The following is a 19,605-nucleotide window of genomic DNA, read 5'->3' as shown; positions in this document are numbered from 1 at the left end:
TTACCTTGCTAGCAAGTGAGATGAGCACAATGGCATGATAGTGAAAGACTGTTGTTGAATCACGACGCCGGGATTCTTGGCCCCTGGAGGAGAAGAATTCAATCCGGGGCCAGAGACAAGGCTTGATCGCTCAGAGCTTTTGTGTAATAAAGTTTTATTAAAGTACAAAGGAGATAGAGAAAGCTTCTGACATAGGCATCAGAAGGGGCAGAGAGTACTCCCTTGTTATTGTTAGCAATGAGTTTATATACTCTCCAATGAATCCAAAGAATGTCTGGAGGTTGTAAAGACCTCACCAGACCTACTCCCATATTTCACATTTTAATTTAACAGAATTAGCCAGAAGGTTTAATCCAGAGACTGTCCTCAGGCAGAATACATTATTTTTATATAATCCTTAGGAATGTAGAGAAGGAAAAAATGTTTGTCCTTTCTTCTTCCTTAAGAATTTCAGACCCTTCTCTCCTTGGGGACCCCTAGACTTCTTATCAACCTGCCTAGGAAATGACTCTCTCATTCCCCCCTTTTCTTTTAGTAGAATTATGTTGCCTAGGGAAAAGGGGCATTGTTCTCCTTCCATCACTGCTTCCGAGCTGAGAAGGGGCGCTGTCCCTAAATTGGCGAGGCAACATATTCTCCTAATCCTCATATTGAGGATATCTGATCCAGGGGCCCCAAATAGTAGTGGAGGAAGGTGCAGCAGCAGCAGGAGTTTGAGCAACCATTTGTAACTTAAATGCTTTCATGCTGCTGGAAACAAATCCAGTTACACAGTTACAGATGTAAGGCAACATAGTCAAAATTGAAAGTCACATTATGTCCATAGTTAAAGTACAAAGTGTTGCACCAGTCTATTTTAGGGTTGGTAGATATCATCAGATGAAGAAGAGGCATCCCATGTGATTGTGGTCAAAGGTATTCACAGACTTGGAGAAAGTCTTTTCCTTGAAGTGGAGATGTCCACCACGGGAAGCCTTCCACTGATGAAGAGAATCTTTATACCCTCCTTAGCCTGTTCACTATGACGGAGAAAAGCCTCAGTCTATCTAGTAAAAGTATCTACCCAAACCTGTGAGCAAGAATATCCATTAGCTTTTGGCACATGAGTAAAATAAATTTCCCAGTCCTCTCCAGGATACATCCAGATGAGAAAGAGATTTTGCTTCCAAAACCTGTTCAGCAGTCACCACGGCACAACCTGCTTTATGCTTTCCATCCCGAACAAAAGAACTGCCATCTCTAAATATTTCCATGTCAGAATTGTCTAATGGGGTATCCATTAGATCTTCCTGAGCTGCATAAAGTTAGGAATTGAGAATGGTTTTCCTTACTTTCTTCAATTTAAACGTGAATAATGTTTGCTTCTGCCTAAGCATTGCTTCCAGATCACCAACCACCACTCCCAGTGGGTGTGGAGCAAAAACACACAATTTGAGGACTCTTACCCTGGGTTTGTGCTTGGCTTTTCACATGCTGAGCTGTGTGAGCTTGTTTTCCTTAGTTTTTCTTAACTTCAGTTTTCTCATCTGGAAAATGGGCATTATGATGATAATTCCACCTTCTAGACTGCATGTGTGCCTGCAAAGAACAAGTGGACCTGAGATGGCTTTTTGGGTTCCTGAATCTGGAACAAATATGAATTATTCCACCAGCTGGGGAGAAAGAAATCTTCTGTTTAGAGGTTATGGCTGCCATCCACAAGGCTAAATATTGATTCAAGCCAAATGACATCTATTTCTGAACCCTGACCCAGAATTCTGACTAAGCCTATGCTTCTGTTTTCTGGGCTCACATGAGAGCTAATGATTATTGTCTCAGATTACTCCCTTCCTCAGCCTTACCAGTCTGCCTTTCCTTATCAACTGCTTCTCCCCTGAAGTCCACACTGCAAGGAAAATTGTAAAAGCTCTTGCTCTCTTATCAGTTTCCCACATCTCCAGCTTAGCAACAAGTAGTGTTATGGCTACTCTTAATAGCAACAACTATAGTAACCTGTACAATCCAATCTCAGCCTGTTATGTGAATCTTTCCCCATTTGGCCCCTCATGTTTAAATTACCTATAGTTGCCTTAGTAATCATCCCATGCTTGCTGTTTAATGTCAAAATATGTGTGGACTTGATGTAGTTTTCTTTCCCAAGCATAATTCCAACTATGCAATTAAGTAACCAAACATTTAGTCATCTAACTACCCACAGGAATTGACAAAAGCAAACCACCCATCATCCATTTCTTGCTTGCCCCAAAACACCATTGAACTGATCTACTGAAACAATGTGATACATTGGCATGTACACTCCAGAAGGGACACTTTTTCTCTGGATTTGTTTTCCACCTGATGCAGAATTTCTACCATAAGCCTGGCCTTCCAGCAGCTGGTCACCTAATTTTTGCAGACTCAGCTCACTCCAGATTCCTTCCACATGCCTCAGTAAAATCTAGAGAACAGACTCAATCAAAGTTCTCACTCCTGCAGAAAGCAAGCTTGTTTGTTTTGTTTTTTTTTTTTAATAAGAAAACAATATTTGGTAACACATTCAAAATCTTGTGCTCCTTGTCTTGGATTCAAGCACCTGCACCAAACTATGGGAAGCCTCCCCTTCCACCTAAATCCTTCACCACTCCCACCAGGGCCACAAGCTTGACTGGACCCCAAAGACTTCTGCCTGCTCCCTGATGTTTTCTGTACATTGGTTCAGTTCAGTCTCTCAGTCGTGTCCAACTCTTTTCTATATCATGGGATGCAGTATGCCAGGTTTCCCTGTCCATCACCAATTCCCGGAGCTTGCTCAGACTCATGTTCATCAGTGCTGAGCCACCCAACAATTTCATCTTCTGTCTTCCCCTTTGCCTTCTGCCTTTAATCTTTCCCTGCATTAGGGTTTTTTCAAATGAGTCAGTTCTTCCCATCAATTGGCTAAGTATTGGAGGTTCAGCTTCAGCATCGGTCCTTCCAGTGAATATTCAGCACTTATTTCCTTTAGCATGGACTGGTTGAATCTCCTTGTAGTCCCCAGGACTCTCAAGAGTCTTATCCAACACCACATTTTAAAACCATCAATTCTTTGGTACTCAGCTTTCTTTATGGTCCAACTCTCACATCCACTCACGATTTCTGGCAAGACCATAGCTCTGACTATACAGACATCTGCTGGTAATGTAATGTCTCTGCTTTTTAGTGTGCTGTATGGTTTTTCATAGCTTTTCTTCCAAGGAGCTAGTGTCTTTTTTTTTTTTTCTTTTTTCCACAACTGTGGGCACTATCTGCAGTGATTTTGGAGCCCAGGTAAATAAAGCCTGTCACTGTTTTCATTGTTCTTCCAGGTATTTACCACAAAGTGACGGAACTGGATGCCATGATTTTCATTTTTTGATCTGTACATAGCACATCAAGACCATCCTAAAGAAAAATAAATGAAAAAAGGCAAAATGGTTGCCTGAGGAGGCCTTACAAATAACTTAGAAAAGAAGAGAAGCAAAAGGCAAAGGGGGAAAGAAAGACATACCCATCTGAATGCAGAGTTCCAAAGAATAGCAAGAAGAGATTTTAAAAAAGCCTTTCTAAGTGATCAGTGAAAGAAATAAAGGAAAACATTAGAATGGTAAAAAACAGAGATCTCTTCAAGAAAATTAGAGATAGGGAGGGAATGTTTCAGGCAAAAAATGGGCATAATAAAAGAGAGACAAGGGAGGGACCTAACAGAAGCAGGATATATTAAGAAGAGGTTGAAAAAATACACAGAAGAACTGCACAAAAATATATTAATGACCATGATAACCACGATGGTGTGATCAATCACCTAGAGCTAGACAATCCTGAAATGCGAAGTCAAATGGGTCTTCAGAAGCATCACTAAGAGCAAATCTAGTGGGTGTGATGGCATTGCAGTAGAGCTATATCAGATCTTAAAAGATGATGCTTTTAAAGTGCTGCACTCAATATGTCAGCAAATGTGGAAAACTCAGCAGTGGCCACAGGACTGGAAATGTCATTTTCCTTGCAATCCTCATAAATTTGGTTTTAAAGAATGTACAACTACTGCACAGTTGCACTCATCTCACATGCTACCAAAGTAATTTATCCAGGCAAGTCTTCAACAATACACAAACTGTGAAATTCCATATGTTCAAGCTGGATTGAGAAAAGACAGAGGAACCAGAGATCAAATTGCCAACATTCGTTGGATGATAGAAAAAGCAAGAGGATTCTAGTAAAACACCTACTTCTGCTCTATTGACCATGCAAAAGCCTTTGACTATGTGGATCACAACAAATTGTGGAAAAACTTACAGAGAAGGGAATACCAGACCACCTTACCTGCCTTCTGAGAAATCTGTATGCAGGTCAAGAAACAACAGTTAGAACTAAACATGGGACAACAAACTGGTTCCAATTTGGGAAAGGAATACGTAAAGGCTGTATACTGTCACCTTGTTTATATAACTTATTTGCAGAGTACATCATGTGAAATGCCCAACTGGATGTAGCACAAGCTGGAATCAAGATTGCTGGGAGAAATATCAGGAACTTTACATATGCAGAAGACACCACCTTCATGGCAGAAATTGAAGGGGAACTAAAGAGCCTCTTGATGAAAGTGAAAGAAGAGAGTGAAACATCTGGTTTAAACTTCACATTCAGAGAATGAAGATCATGGCATTTGGTCCCATCACTTCATGGCAAATAATGGGGAAACAATGGAAACAGTGACAGACTTTATTTTCAGGGACTCCAAAATCACTGCAGAGGATGACTGCAGTCATGAAATTAAAAGATGCTTGCTCGTTTGAAGAAAAACTGCGACACAACTATACAATTTTTTTTTTTTTTTAAGTAGAGACATTACTTTGCTGAAAAAGTTCAGTATAATCAAAGCTATTATTTTTCCAGTTGTCATGTATGGATGTGACAGTTGCCTCATCAAGAATGGTGAGCGAAGAAGAATTGATGGTTTTGAACTGTGGCGTTTTACAAGACTCTTGAGAGTCCCTTGGACTGCAAGGAGATCCACCCAGTCATCCTAAAGGAAATCAGTCCTGAATACTCATTGGAAGGACCAATGCTGAAATTGAACCTTCAATACTTTAACTGATGTGAAGAACTGACTCATTAGAAAAGACCCTGTTACTGGGCAAGATTGAAGGCAGGAGGAGAGAGGATGACAGAGGATGAGATGATTGGATGGAAGCACCAACTCGATGGACATGAGTTTACCAAGCTCCAGGATTTGGTGAAGAACAGTGAGCCCTGGTGTGCTGCAGTCCACAGGGTTGCAAAGAGTCAGACATGACTGAGAGACTGAACTGAACTGAACATACCACATAGCAAATACTATTTGTAATGGGCATGTTTCTCCAGCAAGACTGGGGCTCCCTATGGCCCCAACATATATTCCCAATCAAGTTTGCACCCATGCGCAGAAGTCAGTGCCTAGCATTCACAAGCCATTCAGTGAGTTCTGATTGCAGGGGGACCTTCATTTCAGTCGACAGAAAGGATTAAAAAACACATTTATCCCCCTGTCTGTAATAGCTCCAAAGTAGGAAAGACAAATGAAAGAGCATTGTCTTACATCAAACATCTGTCAGCAGAGAATGGATTCTTGAGGTGGGGAGCAAGCAAGGAGAGTTCCAATATTGCCCCAACTCTAGAAATAGTTTCCAACACATACATGGAAGTTGAACCTAGGCAGAGACAAACAGTCTCCCCAAGAAGAGAGATTTATGACTCTATATAACTAGAGTCCACAGGAGAGAGCTACATACAGAAAACTGTAGGAAGCTACAGGTGATACCCTTCCAGTTATCTGCAGAGAGTTGATAGTACTGGTCTGAATTATAGGGAACAATCCTTGAGTCTCAGATTGCACCAGGCCTAATTTTGGCCCCACCCACCAGCGTGTAAATTACTCATTTTTAATATAAATTTATTTATTTTATTTGGAAGATAATTACCTTACAATATTGTATTGGTGTGTCTACATTGACATGAATCCACCATTGGTATACACATGTTTCTCATCCTGAACCCCCCTCCCACCTCCCTCCCTATACTATCCCTTAGGGTCATCCCAGTGCACCCGCCCCAAGCATCCTGTATCATGCATCAAACCTGGACTGGTGATTCGTTTCACATATGATAATATACATGTTTCAATGCCATTCTCCCAAATCATCCCACCCTCACCCTCTCCAGAGTCTAAAAGACTATTCTATATATCTGTGTCTCTTTTGATGTCTTGCATACAGGGTTATCATTACCATCTTTCTAAATTACATATGTATGTCTTAGTATACTGTATTGGTGTTTTTCTTTCTGGCTTACTTCACTCTGTATAACAGGTTCCAGTTTCATCCACCTCATTAGAATGGATTCAAACGTATTTTTTTAATGGCTAAGTAATACTCCATTGTGTATATGTACCACACATTTCTTATCCATTCATCTGCTGATGGACAACTAGGTTACTTCCATGTCCTGGTTATTATAAACAGTGGTGCTGAGAGGGTAACAGGCAGGAAGGCCAGGGGTCTCCAAATGGAGGAAGTAGCCTGCAAGTGTCAGACATTTTTATCTCTCAAGTGGCAGAAGGAAACAAACTAGCAATATTTTTTCCTTCTCTATACAAATTTAAAAGGAGGTTTCTCTTAAAATTCTGTGTTGCCATGACACCTGGTTTCACCTGAAGTTATCCAGTGTCTTTGTCTTATGGAAATGTTTATCTTAAGTTATGCTAATGTACTGTGCATTTACCCCAAACTCTGTCTTCAAGTCAGTTCCACCTTTTGGGCTCAGAACCTACTTGATAAACCAGTATGTTATACTCCGATATTGTTCCTCTCATCTATGTAAATAACACTATTTGTATGGTGCTCTGCCCTTCTTCAAGATTCAAGTTAATCCTTTTATGGCCCAAGATGAACCATTTAGAGTCAAAATTATGCCAAAATACATCTTATGGGTGAGGGGCCTGGGGCCATTCTAAGTTTTGAGACATTCCTTTCTTTCATTAACAGACTGCTGATGACTATATGACACCCAGCTAAAGACTAGCAAGGCGGTACTCTTTCTGTCCCCTTCTGATACCTATGTCAGAAGCTTTCTCTATCTCCTTTATACTTTAATAAAAGTTTGTTACACAAAAGCTCTGAGCGATCAAGCCTCGTCTCTGGCCCCGGATTGAATTCTTCTCCTCTGGGGGCCAAGAATCCCGGCGTCGTGATTCAACAACAACCTTTCTTCTTGGGGGCTCATCCGGGATCCTTCAGGACAAGGTAAGGATGCTTGGAGCTCTAGTTCTTTGTTCTCTTAGTGAACACATTTTCTGCTGTGCTGTACTAATTCTATGGTTTGCTTGTGTGAATGAATGAAATGCCCTGTGCGAAGCAAGTGAGGAGCCTTGCTCTGAGGTTCCACGGTGATCTCATACGGCTTATGGCAGAAACCTGTCGGGGGTTTCTACCGACCTGCCAAGGCCAGGAGGCACCCAATGTCTCCTTTGGGAACCGACCAGAAATGGGCAAAGTGTGTCTCCTTTCTCGGTCAAACTTTTCGGTCTCTTTGACCATTTCATAACTCCTTGGGAATTAGAAGTACTAACCTAATCTATCGGATCATAGACTTTCCAGGGACTTGTGATCTATACTGTTACTGTGTACTGAGGCAAACTTGGATTGGTAGTCAAGAAAGCGCCTAGCCTCACTAGGAATCGGAAGTTCGGAAACTAGATGGAGCTTTAGCCCCAAGAACATCTCGGAGGTTAAAGGTTACTCAGATTGGGACTGCAATGGGTTTTTTCCTTTGGTAACACTGGCTCTTAGTGGACTAGAGGAGGCTCTCATATTGGTGTGGTGATGCTTGAAAAGAACATCTCAGCTTTATGTTCATATCGGTCTTATTATGGTCAGGAATATACTCAGGGTCATGCACAGGCACTCAGGTGATGAATGTTTCCCCCAGCATTCTTAGCTTGGGAGGCATTCTGGAAGGTTACTCTGATTGCACCCCAGGTGGCATCAGAGGCAAGCAAGGTTAAAGGTGAAGAGCTGGATGTCAGGTAGAGATGCTATCAGGTCTACCCCTGGTACATCCCCACCCTGTCTTGGTGGTAGAACCGAGAGGGTCGAGAAGGCGCCTGCGTCAGTAAGGGACAGATTAAGTCCAATCAGGAAGGAAAAGCTTTTGGTGTAAAGTCTGTCTACACCCCCATCTAGAGCAGGGAGGGACGCCTCCGGTAGAAAAATGGCAGTGGTCGCTTTTTTCTCTCTTACAGATGGGAGCTAACAATTCCAGCCTCACTCCTTCGAACTGTATCCTGAAAAAAACTGGGATAGATTTGATCCCCAGGCCTTAAAGAAGACACACCTGGTCTTCCTATGCGATACTACATGGCCACGGTATCCATTGGAGGATGGCGAACGGTGGCCTGTTGGAGGGTCTCTTAAATATAATACTGTTTTACAATTAGACCGGTTCTGTAAAAAACAAAGGAAAAATGATCTTAAAAGATAGATTTATCACTCAGTCGGCTCCAGATATCCGCCATAAGCTATAAAAATGGGCGTATGGACCAAATCAGGCTTTAGTGACTCTGTTACAACTGGCTCAGGTGGTCTATGATGGTAGGGAATATGAGGAAAAGAAAGAAAGGCAAAGAAAGACAAAGGAAAAGGCAGAAGCCTTCGCAATGGCTATGAAAAATGCTCTTAAACAGCTGGAGAAAAATGCCCAGAGGGACCCAGGTGAAAAGGGATGGGCTTGCTATTCCTGTGGAAAGGAGGGGCATCTCGAGCGGGATTGCCCTTAGGCATCTAAGCTGCCGCCCCCCCCCCACCCTCCCCCCGCCCCACTCCATGTCCAGTCTGCAAAGGACCACACTGGAAGAGAGACTGCCCTCAGAGGCGTAGGTCTCCGGGGTCGGACTCTCAAGACAATCAGGACTGAAGGTGCCCGGGGGTCCCCACACAAGCTCCCGTCCTAATTACACCTGAGAAACACCGGGTATTAATAATTGTGGGAGCCCAATCCGCCGATTTCCTTTTAGATACTGGGGCAACTTACTCTGTGCTTTCTGAAGCCCCTGGCCCACTTTCTTCCTGATCCGCTTCCGTAATGGGACTGTCTGGACGAGCCAAAAGGTACTATTTCAGTTATTCTTTATCTTGCAACTGGGATTCTGTGCTACTTTCACACGAGTTTCTGATCATGCCAAAATCTCCCTCACCCCTTTTGGGGAGGGATATACTGAGCAAGGTCCATGCCTCTGTTTTTATGAATATGGAGCCCTCCCTTTCTCTTCCTCTAGTTCAACAAAATGTAAATCCTAGAGTATGGGCTGATGGAAAATCTGTGGGTCATGCACAAAATGCTATTCCTGTAGTTGTCAAGCTCAAAGACCCACACTTATTTCCACATAAGAAGCAGTATCCTCTGAAACCTGAGGTTAAGGAAGGGTTAAAACCCATCATCGAAAATTTAAAGGAACAGGGACTATTAATTCCCTGTAACAGTCCTTGCAACACTCCTGTTTTGGGTATAAAGAAATCAAATGGTAAATGGAGACTAGTTCAAGATTTACATATAATAAATGAGGCTGTAGTTCCTTTACACCCCGTGGTGCCTAATCCTTATACTCTATTGTCTGAAATTCCTGAATGAGCCAAATATTTCTCAGTAATTGATTTAAAAGATGCCTTCTATTCAGTGCCTTTGGCGGAGGAAAGTAAATTTCTATTTGCCTTTGAAGACCCTATGCAGCCAGCTTCTCAATTAACCTGGACAGTTTTGCCCCAGGGATTTCGTGACAGTCCTCACTTATTTGGGATCTCCAAAACTTTAATAGCTCTGAAGCGGTGGTGTTACAATATGTAGATGATATTTTGCTCTGTGCTGAGACAGAGGAAGCTTGTTCGCAAGCCTCGAAGATTTCTTAAATTTTCTGGCAGGCTGTGGTTACAAGGCAGCAAGAGAAAAGGCTCAGCTTTGTCAACAATCAGTTAGGTATCTGGGCCTAATCATATCAGAAGGGACTATGGCCATAGGCCCTGAGAAAATTAAGGCTATACTAAATCATCCCCTACCTATGACTTTAAGACAATTGAGAGGATTTTTGGGAATCACAGGTTACTGTCACATTTGGATTCCGGGTTATGGGGAACTTGCCCGGCCTTTATATAAACTTATAGCTGAAACTCAGCAGGCCCAAACTAACAAACTGGTTTGGTCACCAGAAACTCAAAAGGCTTTTAAGGTTCTTCAGACTGCTCTCCTGCAAGCTCCAGCTCTGAGCTTGCCCACAGGGTCAGAATTTAATTTGTTTGTCACTGAAAGGAAAGGTGTGGCCTTGGGAGTTTTGACACAACCCTGAGGGCCTCATCAGCAACCTATTGCTTATCTAAGCAGAGAATTAGATGTAATTTCATGTGGGTGGCCCCACTGCCTATGAGTAATTGGGGCAGTGGCTTTATTAGCACGTGAAGCTTTAAAAATAATTAATGGATGAAACCTTACTGTACTGACTTCTCATGTTGTGAGTGGGATCTTAAATTCTACGGTTAATATTTGGATGACAGACAGTAGGCTTCTTAAATATCAGTCATTGTTGTTAAAAGGACCAGTAACTAAGCTTAAAGTTTGTGGAAATTTAAATCCTGCCACTTTCCTTCCTGAGAAGGAAAATAAAACACCTGATCACGGTTGTTCTCAATTCCTAACTTTAAACTATGCAGCTCGGGAAGATCTAATGGATACCCCATTAGACAATCCTGACCTGGAAATATTTAGAGATGGCAGTTCTTTTGTTCGGGATGGAAAGCATAAAGCAGGTTATGCTGTGGTGACTGCTGACCAGGTTTTGGAAGCAAAATCTCTCCCCCAGGGAACCAGTGCTCAGTTAGCAGAGCTTGTGGCTGTGACCCGAGCTCTAGAGTTAAGCAAAGGGCAGCGGGTAAATATCTACACGGATTCTAAATATGCTTATTTGACTTTACATGCTCATGCTGCAATATGGAAAAAAAGACAGTTTAAAACAGCAACAGGTGAACCTATTAAGCATTTCAGAGCGATCGAAAGACTTTTAAATACTATATATTGTCCTAAAGACATAGCTGTTGTGCATTGCAAAGGGTACAGTGGGGATGGGAGTAAAGTAGCCAAAGGTAATCAGTTGACTGACTGTCAAGCCAAAAAAGTGGCACTTTATGAAACCCCTTCACTGCAGACGCCTTTGATCTGGACAGGTCCTGTGAAACAGAGAAAACCACAATATACTATAGAAAAATTAAAAAGATATGAAAAAAGAGGAGCAAAGATTACTGATAAAGGATGGTTACAGTGTGAGGATGGACGATTAATAATTCCTGAAAATGCTCAATGGAAAATTCTTAAGGATTTACATCAGAGTTTTCATTTGGATGCAGAGAGTACTTACCAAATGGCTTCTCGTTTGTTTGAAGGTAAAAATGTAATGAAAACTTTAAAGAATATTATCAAAAGGTGTGAAGTTTGTCAGAAAAATAACCCAAAGACTGAAAAGCTTGCAAAATCTGGATTACAAAGAAGTGGGAAGTATCCTGGAGAGGACTGGGACATTGATTTTACTCATAAGCCAAAAGCTAATGGATATTCTTGCTCACAAGTTTGGGTAGATACTTTTACTGGATGGATTGAAGCTTTTCCCTGTCGTAGTGAACAGGCTAAGGAGGTTATAAAGATCTTAATCCATGAAATTATCCCCAGGTTTGGGCTGCCACGGAGTCTTCAGAGTGACAATGGCTCCGCCTTTAAAGCTGCTGTAACTCAGGGGGTATCTAAAGCTCTAGGAATAGAATATCACTTACACTGTTCCTGGAGACTCCAATCCTCCGGAAAGGTTGAAAAAGTTAGTGATATTATCAAAAGACATCTGCGCAAATTAACTCAAGAGACACAGGACAATTGGATTAAAGTCCTACTCATAGCTTTAATGAGGGCTCAAACTGCCCCCAGAAAGGAGGTACTGTCCCCCTTTGAATGTATTTATGGAAGGCTTTTCTTATGCACAGACATTGTTATAGAACCTGAAGCCTTGGAATTAACTAGTTATGTAACTCAGCTCTCAGCTTTCAACAGGCATTAACAGAACTCCGGAAGATGACTCCCGACACTGCCTCTGAGTCAAGCAAGCCTCTATTTGAGCCAGGAACTGAGGTCCTCATAAAAACTTTGGGATCTGGGGGCCCATCCCTCGAGCCCCTCTGGGAAGGCCCTTAGAAGGTTATTCTTTCTTTTCCCACAGCTGTCAAAGTGCCAGGAATTGATTCCTGGGTACATCACACTTGAGTTAAGAGGTGGCACCCTGACCAAAATTAAGTGACATCTTTTTATGTCTTTATTTTCTATGCTCTGACTTTGTACTTTTCAGATGGGCCTAATAACCTATGTGAGCTAACTTCTGCTGACTCCAAATATCCCGAGTCTGCTGTTTGATCCTCAAGACAATGCCTTCCTGTCCTGGGCTCACTCCTACGCTTCATTCCACAATAGGTCTAACTGCTGGGTCTGTGGAGCACTCCCCTCTTCATCAGTGGAAGACTTCCCGTGGTGGACATCTCCACTTCAAAAAAAAGACTTTCTCCAAGTGTGTAAATACCTTTGAAAGCAATTACATGCGATGCCTCTCCTTCATGTGATGACATCTACCAACCCTAAAATGGACTGGTGCAACCCTTTGTACTTTAACTATGGACATAATGTGACTTTTAATTTTGATTTTAACTTGTTTAAATGACTATGTTGCCTTACATCTGTAACTGTATAACTAAATTTGTTTCTAGCCGCATGAAAGCTTTCAAGTTACAAATGGTTGCTCAGACTCCTGCTACTGCTGCAGCTGCCTCCAGCTACTATTTGGGGCCCCTGGATCAGATATCCTCAATATGAGGATTAGGAGAATATGTTGCCTCGTCAATTTAGGGACAACGCCCCTTCTCAGCTTCGAAGCAGTTATGGAAAGAAAACGATGCCCTTTTTCCCTAGGCAACATAATTCTCCTAAAAGAAAAGAGGGGAATGAGAGGGTAACAGGCAGGAAGGCCCACGATCTCCAAATGGAGGAAATAGCCTGCAAGTGTCAGACATTTTTATCTCTCTTAAGCAGCAGGAGGAAACAAACTAGCAATATTTTTTCCTTCTCTATACAAATTTAAAAGGAGGTTTCTCTTAAAATTCTGTGTTGCCATGACACCTGGTTTCACCTGAAGTTAACCATTGTCTTTCTCTTATGGAAATGTTTATCTTAAGTTATGCTAATGTACTGTGCATTTACCCCAAACTCTATCTTCAAGTTGGTTCCACCTTTTGGGCTCAGAACCTACTTGATAAACCATTATGTTATACTCCGATATTGTTCCTCTCATCTATGTAAATAACACTATTTGTATGGTGCTCTGCCCTTCTTCAAGATTCAAGTTAATCCTTTTATGGCCCAAGATGAACCATTTAGAGCCAAAATTATGCCAAAATACATTCTATGGGTGAGGGGCCTGGTGCCATTCTAAGTTTTGTGACATTCCTTTCTTTCATTAACAGACTGCTGATGACTATATGACACCCAGCTAAAGACTAGCAGGGGGGTACTCTTTCTGCCTCCTTCTGATGCCTGTGTCAGAAGCTTTCTCTATCTCCTTTATACTTTAATAAAAGTTTGTTACACAAAAGCTCTGAGTGATCAAGCCTCGTCTCTGGCCCCGGATTGAATTCTTCTCCTCCGGGGGCCAAGAATCCCGGCGTCGTGATTCAACAACAACCTTTCAGTGTGATGAACATTGGGGTACATATGTCTCTTTCAATTCTGGTTTCCTTGGTGCGTATGCCCAGTAGTGGAATTACTGGGTCATATGGCAGTTCTATTTCCAGTTTTTTAAGGAATCTCCACACTTTTCTCCAGAGTGGCTGTACTAGTGTGCATTCCCATCAACAGTGTAAGAGGGTTCCTTTTTCTCCACACCCTCTCCAGCGCTTACTGCTTGTAGACTTTTGGATAGCAGCCATTCTGACTGGCATGAAATGGAACATCATTGTGATTTAGATTTGCATTTCTCTGATGATGAGTGATGTTGAGCATCTTTTCATGTGTTTGTTAGCCATCTGTATGTCTTCTTTGGAGAAATGTCTGTTTAGTTCTTTGGCGCATTTTTTGAATGTGTCGTTTATTTTTCTGGAATTGAGCTGCAGGAGTTGCTTGCATATTTTTGAGATGAATTCTTTGTCAGTTGCTTCATTTGTTAATATTTTCTCCCATTCTGAGGGCAGTATTTCCACCTTGTTTATAGTTTCCTTTGTTATGCAGAAGCTGTCAATTTTAATTAGGTCCCATTTGTTTTCTTTTTGCATTTATTTCCAATATTCTGGGAGGTTGGTCACAGAGGGTCCTGCTGTGATTTATGTTGGAGAGTGTTTTACCTATGTTCTACCCTAGGAGTTTTATAGTGTCTGGTTGTGCATTTAGATCTTTAATCCATTTTGAGTTTATTTTTGTGTATGATGTTAGAAAGTGTTCTAATTTCATTCTTTTATAGGTGGTTGGCCAGTTTTCCCAGCACCACTTAAAGAGATTGTCTTTTCTCCATTGGATATTCTTGCCTCCTTTGTCAAAGAGAAGGTGTCCATAGGTGTGTGGATTTATCTCTGGGCTTTGTAGTTCATTCTGTTGATCTATATTTCTGTCTTTGTGCCAGTACCATACTGTCTTGATGACTGTGTCTGGCAGTAGAGCCTGAAGTCCGGCAGGTTGATTCCTAGAGTTCCATTCTTCTTTCTCAAGATTGCTTTGGCTATTCGAAGTTTTTTTTTGTATTTCCATACAAATTGTTATTTGTTCTAGCTCTGTGAAAAATACATTTGGTAGGGTTTCCATTGGATCTATAGATTGTTTTGGGTAGTATACTCACTTTCCCTCTATTGATTTTTCCGATCCATGAACATGGTATATTTCTCCATCTATTAGTGTCCTCTTTGATTTCCTTCACCAATGTTTTATAGTTTTCTATATATGTCATTAGTTTCTTTAGGTAGATATAGTCCTAAGTATTTTAATCATTCATTGCAATGGTGAAAGGAATTATTTCATTAATTTCTCTTTCTATTTTCTCATTATTAATATATAGGAATGCAACGGATTTCTGTGTGTTGATTTTATATCCAGTAACTTTACCATGTTAATTGTTTAGCTCTAGTAATTTTCTGGTGGAGTCTTTAGGGTTTTCTATGTAGAGGATCATGTCCTCTACAGTGAGAGTTTTACTTCTTCTTTTCCAATTTTGATTCCTTTTATTTCTTTTTTTCTTGGATTGATATTTTGATCATTATGTAGTGTCCTTCTTTGTCTCTTTTCACAGCCTTTGTTTTAAAGTCTATTTTATCTGATATGAGTATTGCTACTCCTGCTTTCTTTTGGTCTCTATTTGCATGGAATATCTTTTTCCATCCCTTCACTTTCACTCTTTATGTGTACCTTGTTTCAAAGTGAGACTCTTTAGACAACATATATAGGGGTCTTGTTTTTGTGTCCTTTCAACCAGTCTTTGCCTTTTGTTTGGGGCAATCTGCTGCTGCTGCTGCTAAGTCGCTTCAGTCGTGCCCAACTCTGTGCGACCCCATGGACAGCAGCCCAACAGGCTCCCCCATCCTTGGGATTCTCCAGGCAAGAACACTGGAGTGGGTTGCCAGTTCCTTCTCCAATGCGTGAAAGTGAAGTCACTTAGTCGTGTCCGACTCTTTGTGACCCCATGGACTGCAGTCTACCAGTCTCCTCCATCCATGGGATTTTCCAGGCAAGAGTACTGGAGTGGGGTGCCATTGCCTTCTCCATTGGGGCATTCTATCCATTTGCATTTAAGGTAATTATTGATAAGTATGATCCTGTTGCCACTTACTTTATGGTTTGGGGTTCGAGTTTCTACACCCTTTCTATGTTTCCTGTCTAGAAAAGATCCGTTAGCATTTGTTGAAGAGCTGGATTGGTGGTGCTGAATTCTCTCAGCTTTTGCTTGTCTGTAAAGCTTTTGATTTGTCCTTCATATTTGAAGGAGATCCTTTCTGGGTACAGTCATCTGGGCTGTAGGTTTTTTTCTTTCATCACTTTAAGTATGTCCTGCCAACCCTCCTGGGCTGAAGTATTTCTATTGAAAGATAAGCTGTATTTGTTGTTTTCCCTTGCTGCTTTCAATATTTGTTCTTTGTGTTTAAGTGAAGTTGCTCAGTCATGTCTGACTCTTTGCGACCCCATGGACTGTAGCCTATCAGGCTCCTCCGTCCATGGGATTTTCCAGGCAAGAGTGCTGGAGTGGATTGCCATTTCATTCTCCAGGGGATCTTCCCGGCCCAGGAATCGAACCCAGGTCTCCTGCATTGAAGGCAGACGCTTTACCATCTGAGCCACCAGGGCTTTGTGTTTGATCTTTGTTAATTTGATTAATATGTGTCTTGGGGTATTTGGCCTTGGGTTTATCCTGTTTGGGACTCTCTGGATTTCTTGGACTTGCATGATTATTTCCTTCCCCAAATTAGGGAATTTTTCAACTATTATCTCAAGTATTTTCTCAAGGTCTTTCTTTTTGTCTTCTTCTTCTGGGACTCCTGTGATTCTTATGTTGGGGGGTTTAACATTGTCCCAGAGGTCTCTGAGATTATCCTCATTTTTTTTTATTTTAATTTTTTATTTTTTTTAAATTTTAAAATCTTTAATTCTTACATGCGTTCCCAAACATGAACCCCCCTCCCACCTCCCTCCCCACAACATCTCTCTGGGTCATCCCCATGCACCAGCCCCAAGCAAGCTGCACCCTATGTCAGACATGGACTGGCGATTCAATTCTTACATGACAGTATACATGTTATAATTCCCATTCTCCCAAATCATCCCACCCTCTCCCTCTCCCTCTGAGTCCAAAAGTCTGGTATACACATCTGTGTCTTTTTTCCTGTCTTGCATACAGGGTCGTCATTGCCATCTTCCTAAATTCCATATATATGTGTTAGTATACTGTATTGGTGTTTTTCTTTCTGGCTTACTTCACTCTGTATAATTGGCTCCAGTTTCACCCATCTCATCAGAACTGATTCAAATGAATTCTTTTTAACGGCTGAGTAATACTCCATTGTGTATATGTACCACAGCTTTCTTATCCATTCATCTGCTGATGGACATCTAGGTTGTTTCCATGTCCTGGCTATTGTAAACAGTGCTGCGATGAACATTGGGGTGCATGTGTCTCTTTCAATTCTGGTTTCCTCGGTGTGTATGCCCAGAAGTGGGATTGCTGGGTCATAAGGTAGTTCTATTTGCAATTTTTTAAGGAATCTCCACACTGTTCTCCATAGTGGCTGTACTAGTTTGCATTCCCACCAACAGTGTAGGAGGGTTCCCTTTTCTCCACACCCTCTCCAGCATTTATTGCTTGCAGATTTTTGGATCACAGCCATTCTGACTGGTGTGAAGTGGTACCTCATTGTGGTTTTGATTTGCATTTCTCTAATAATGAGTGATGTTGAACATCTTTTCATGTGTTTGTTAGCCATCCGTATGTCTTCTTTGGAGAAATGTCTACTTAGTTCTTTGGCCCATTTTTTGATTGGGTTGTTTATTTTTCTGGAATTGAGCTGCAGAAGTTGCTTGTATATTTTTGAGATTAGTTGTTTGTCAGTTGTTTCAGTTGCTATTATTTTCTCCCATTCAGAAGGCTGTCTTTTCACCTTGCTTATATTTTCCTTTGTTGTACAGAAGCTTTTAATTTTAATTAGATCCCATTTGTTTATTTTTGCTTTTATTTCCAGAATTCTGGGAGGTGGATCATAGAGGATCCTGCTGTGATTTATGTCTGAGAGTGTTTTGCCTATGTTCTCCTCCAGGAGTTTTATAGTTTCTGATCTTACATTTAGATCTTTAATCCATTTTGAGTTTATTTTTGTGTACGGTGATAGAAAGTGATCTAGTTTCATTCTTTTACAAGTGGTTGACCAGTTTTCCCAGCACCACTTGTTAAAGAGATTGTCTTTACTCCATTGTATATTCTTGCCTCCTTTGTCAAAGATAAGGTGTCCATATGTGTGTGGATTTATCTCTGGGCTTTCTATTTTGTTCCATTGATCTATATGTCTGTCTTTGTGCCAGTACCATACTGTCTTGATGACTGTGGCTTTGTAGTAGAGCCTGAAGTCAGGCAAGTGGATTCCTCCAGTTCCATTCTTCTTTCTCAAGATTGCTTTGGCTATTCGAGGTTTTTTGTATTTCCATACAAATCTTGAAATTATTTGTTCTAGTTCTGTGAAAAATGTGGCTGGTAGCTTGATAGGGATTGCATTGAATTTGTAAATTGCTTTGGGTAGTATACTCATTTTCACTATATTGATTCTTCCGATCCATGAACATGGTATATTTCTCCATCTATTAGTGTCCTCTTTGATTTCTTTCATCAGTGTTTTATAGTTTTCTATATATAGGTCTTTAGTTTCTTTAGGTAGATATATTCCTAAGTATTTTATTCTTTTCGTTGCAATGGTGAATGGAATTGTTTCCTTAATTTCTTTTTCTACTTTCTCATTATTCGTGTATAGGAATGCAAGGGATTTCTGTGTGTTGATTTTATATCCTGCAACTTTACTATATTCATTGATTAGCTCTAGTAATTTTCTGGTGGAGTCTTTAGGGTTTTCCATGTAGAGGATCATGTCATCTGCAAACAGTGAGAGTTTTACTTCTTCTTTTCCAATTTGGATTCCTTTGATTTCTTTTTCTGCTCTGATTGCTGTGGCCAAAACTTCCAGAACTATGTTGAATAGTAGCGGTGAAAGTGGACACCCTTGTCTTGTTCCTGACTTTAGTGGAAATGCTTTCAATTTTTCACCATTGAGGATAATGTTTGCTGTGGGTTTGTCATATATAGCTTTTATTATGTTGAGGTATGTTCCTTCTATTCCTGCTTTCTGGAGAGTTTTTATCATAAATGGATGTTGAATTTTGTCAAAGGCCTTCTCTGCATCTATTGAGATAATCATATGGTTTTTATTTTTCAATTTGTTAATGTGGTGAATTACATTGATTGATTTGCAGATATTGAAGAATCCTTGCATCCCTGGGATAAAGCCCACTTGGTCATGGTGTATGATCTTTTTAATGTGTTGTTGGATTCTGATTGCTAGAATTTTGTTGAGGATTTTTGCATCTATGTTCATCAGTGATATTGGCCTGTAGTTTTCCTTTTTTGTGACATCTTTGTCAGGTTTTGGTATTAGGGTGATGGTGGCCTCATAGAATGAGTTTGGAAGTTTACCTTCCTCTGCAATTTTCTGGAAGGGTTTGAGGAGGATAGGTGTTAGCTCTTCTCGAAATTTTTGGTAGAATTCAGCTGTGAAGCCGTCTGGACCTGGGCTTTTGTTTGCTGGAAGATTTCTGATTACCGTTTCAATTTCCGTGCTTGTGATGGGTCTGTTAAGATTTTCTATTTCTTCCTGGTTCAGTTTTGGAAAATTGTACTTTTCTAAGAATTTGTCCATTTCTTCCACGTTGTCCATTTTATTGGCATACAACTGCTGATAGTAGTCTCTTATGATCCTTTGTATTTCTGTGTTA

The sequence above is a fragment of the Capra hircus genome, chromosome 29, assembly GCF_001704415.2.
Source record: "Capra hircus breed San Clemente chromosome 29, ASM170441v1, whole genome shotgun sequence".
Classification (NCBI taxonomy): Eukaryota; Metazoa; Chordata; class Mammalia; order Artiodactyla; family Bovidae; genus Capra; species Capra hircus.
This window is presented reverse-complemented; position numbering follows the sequence as displayed.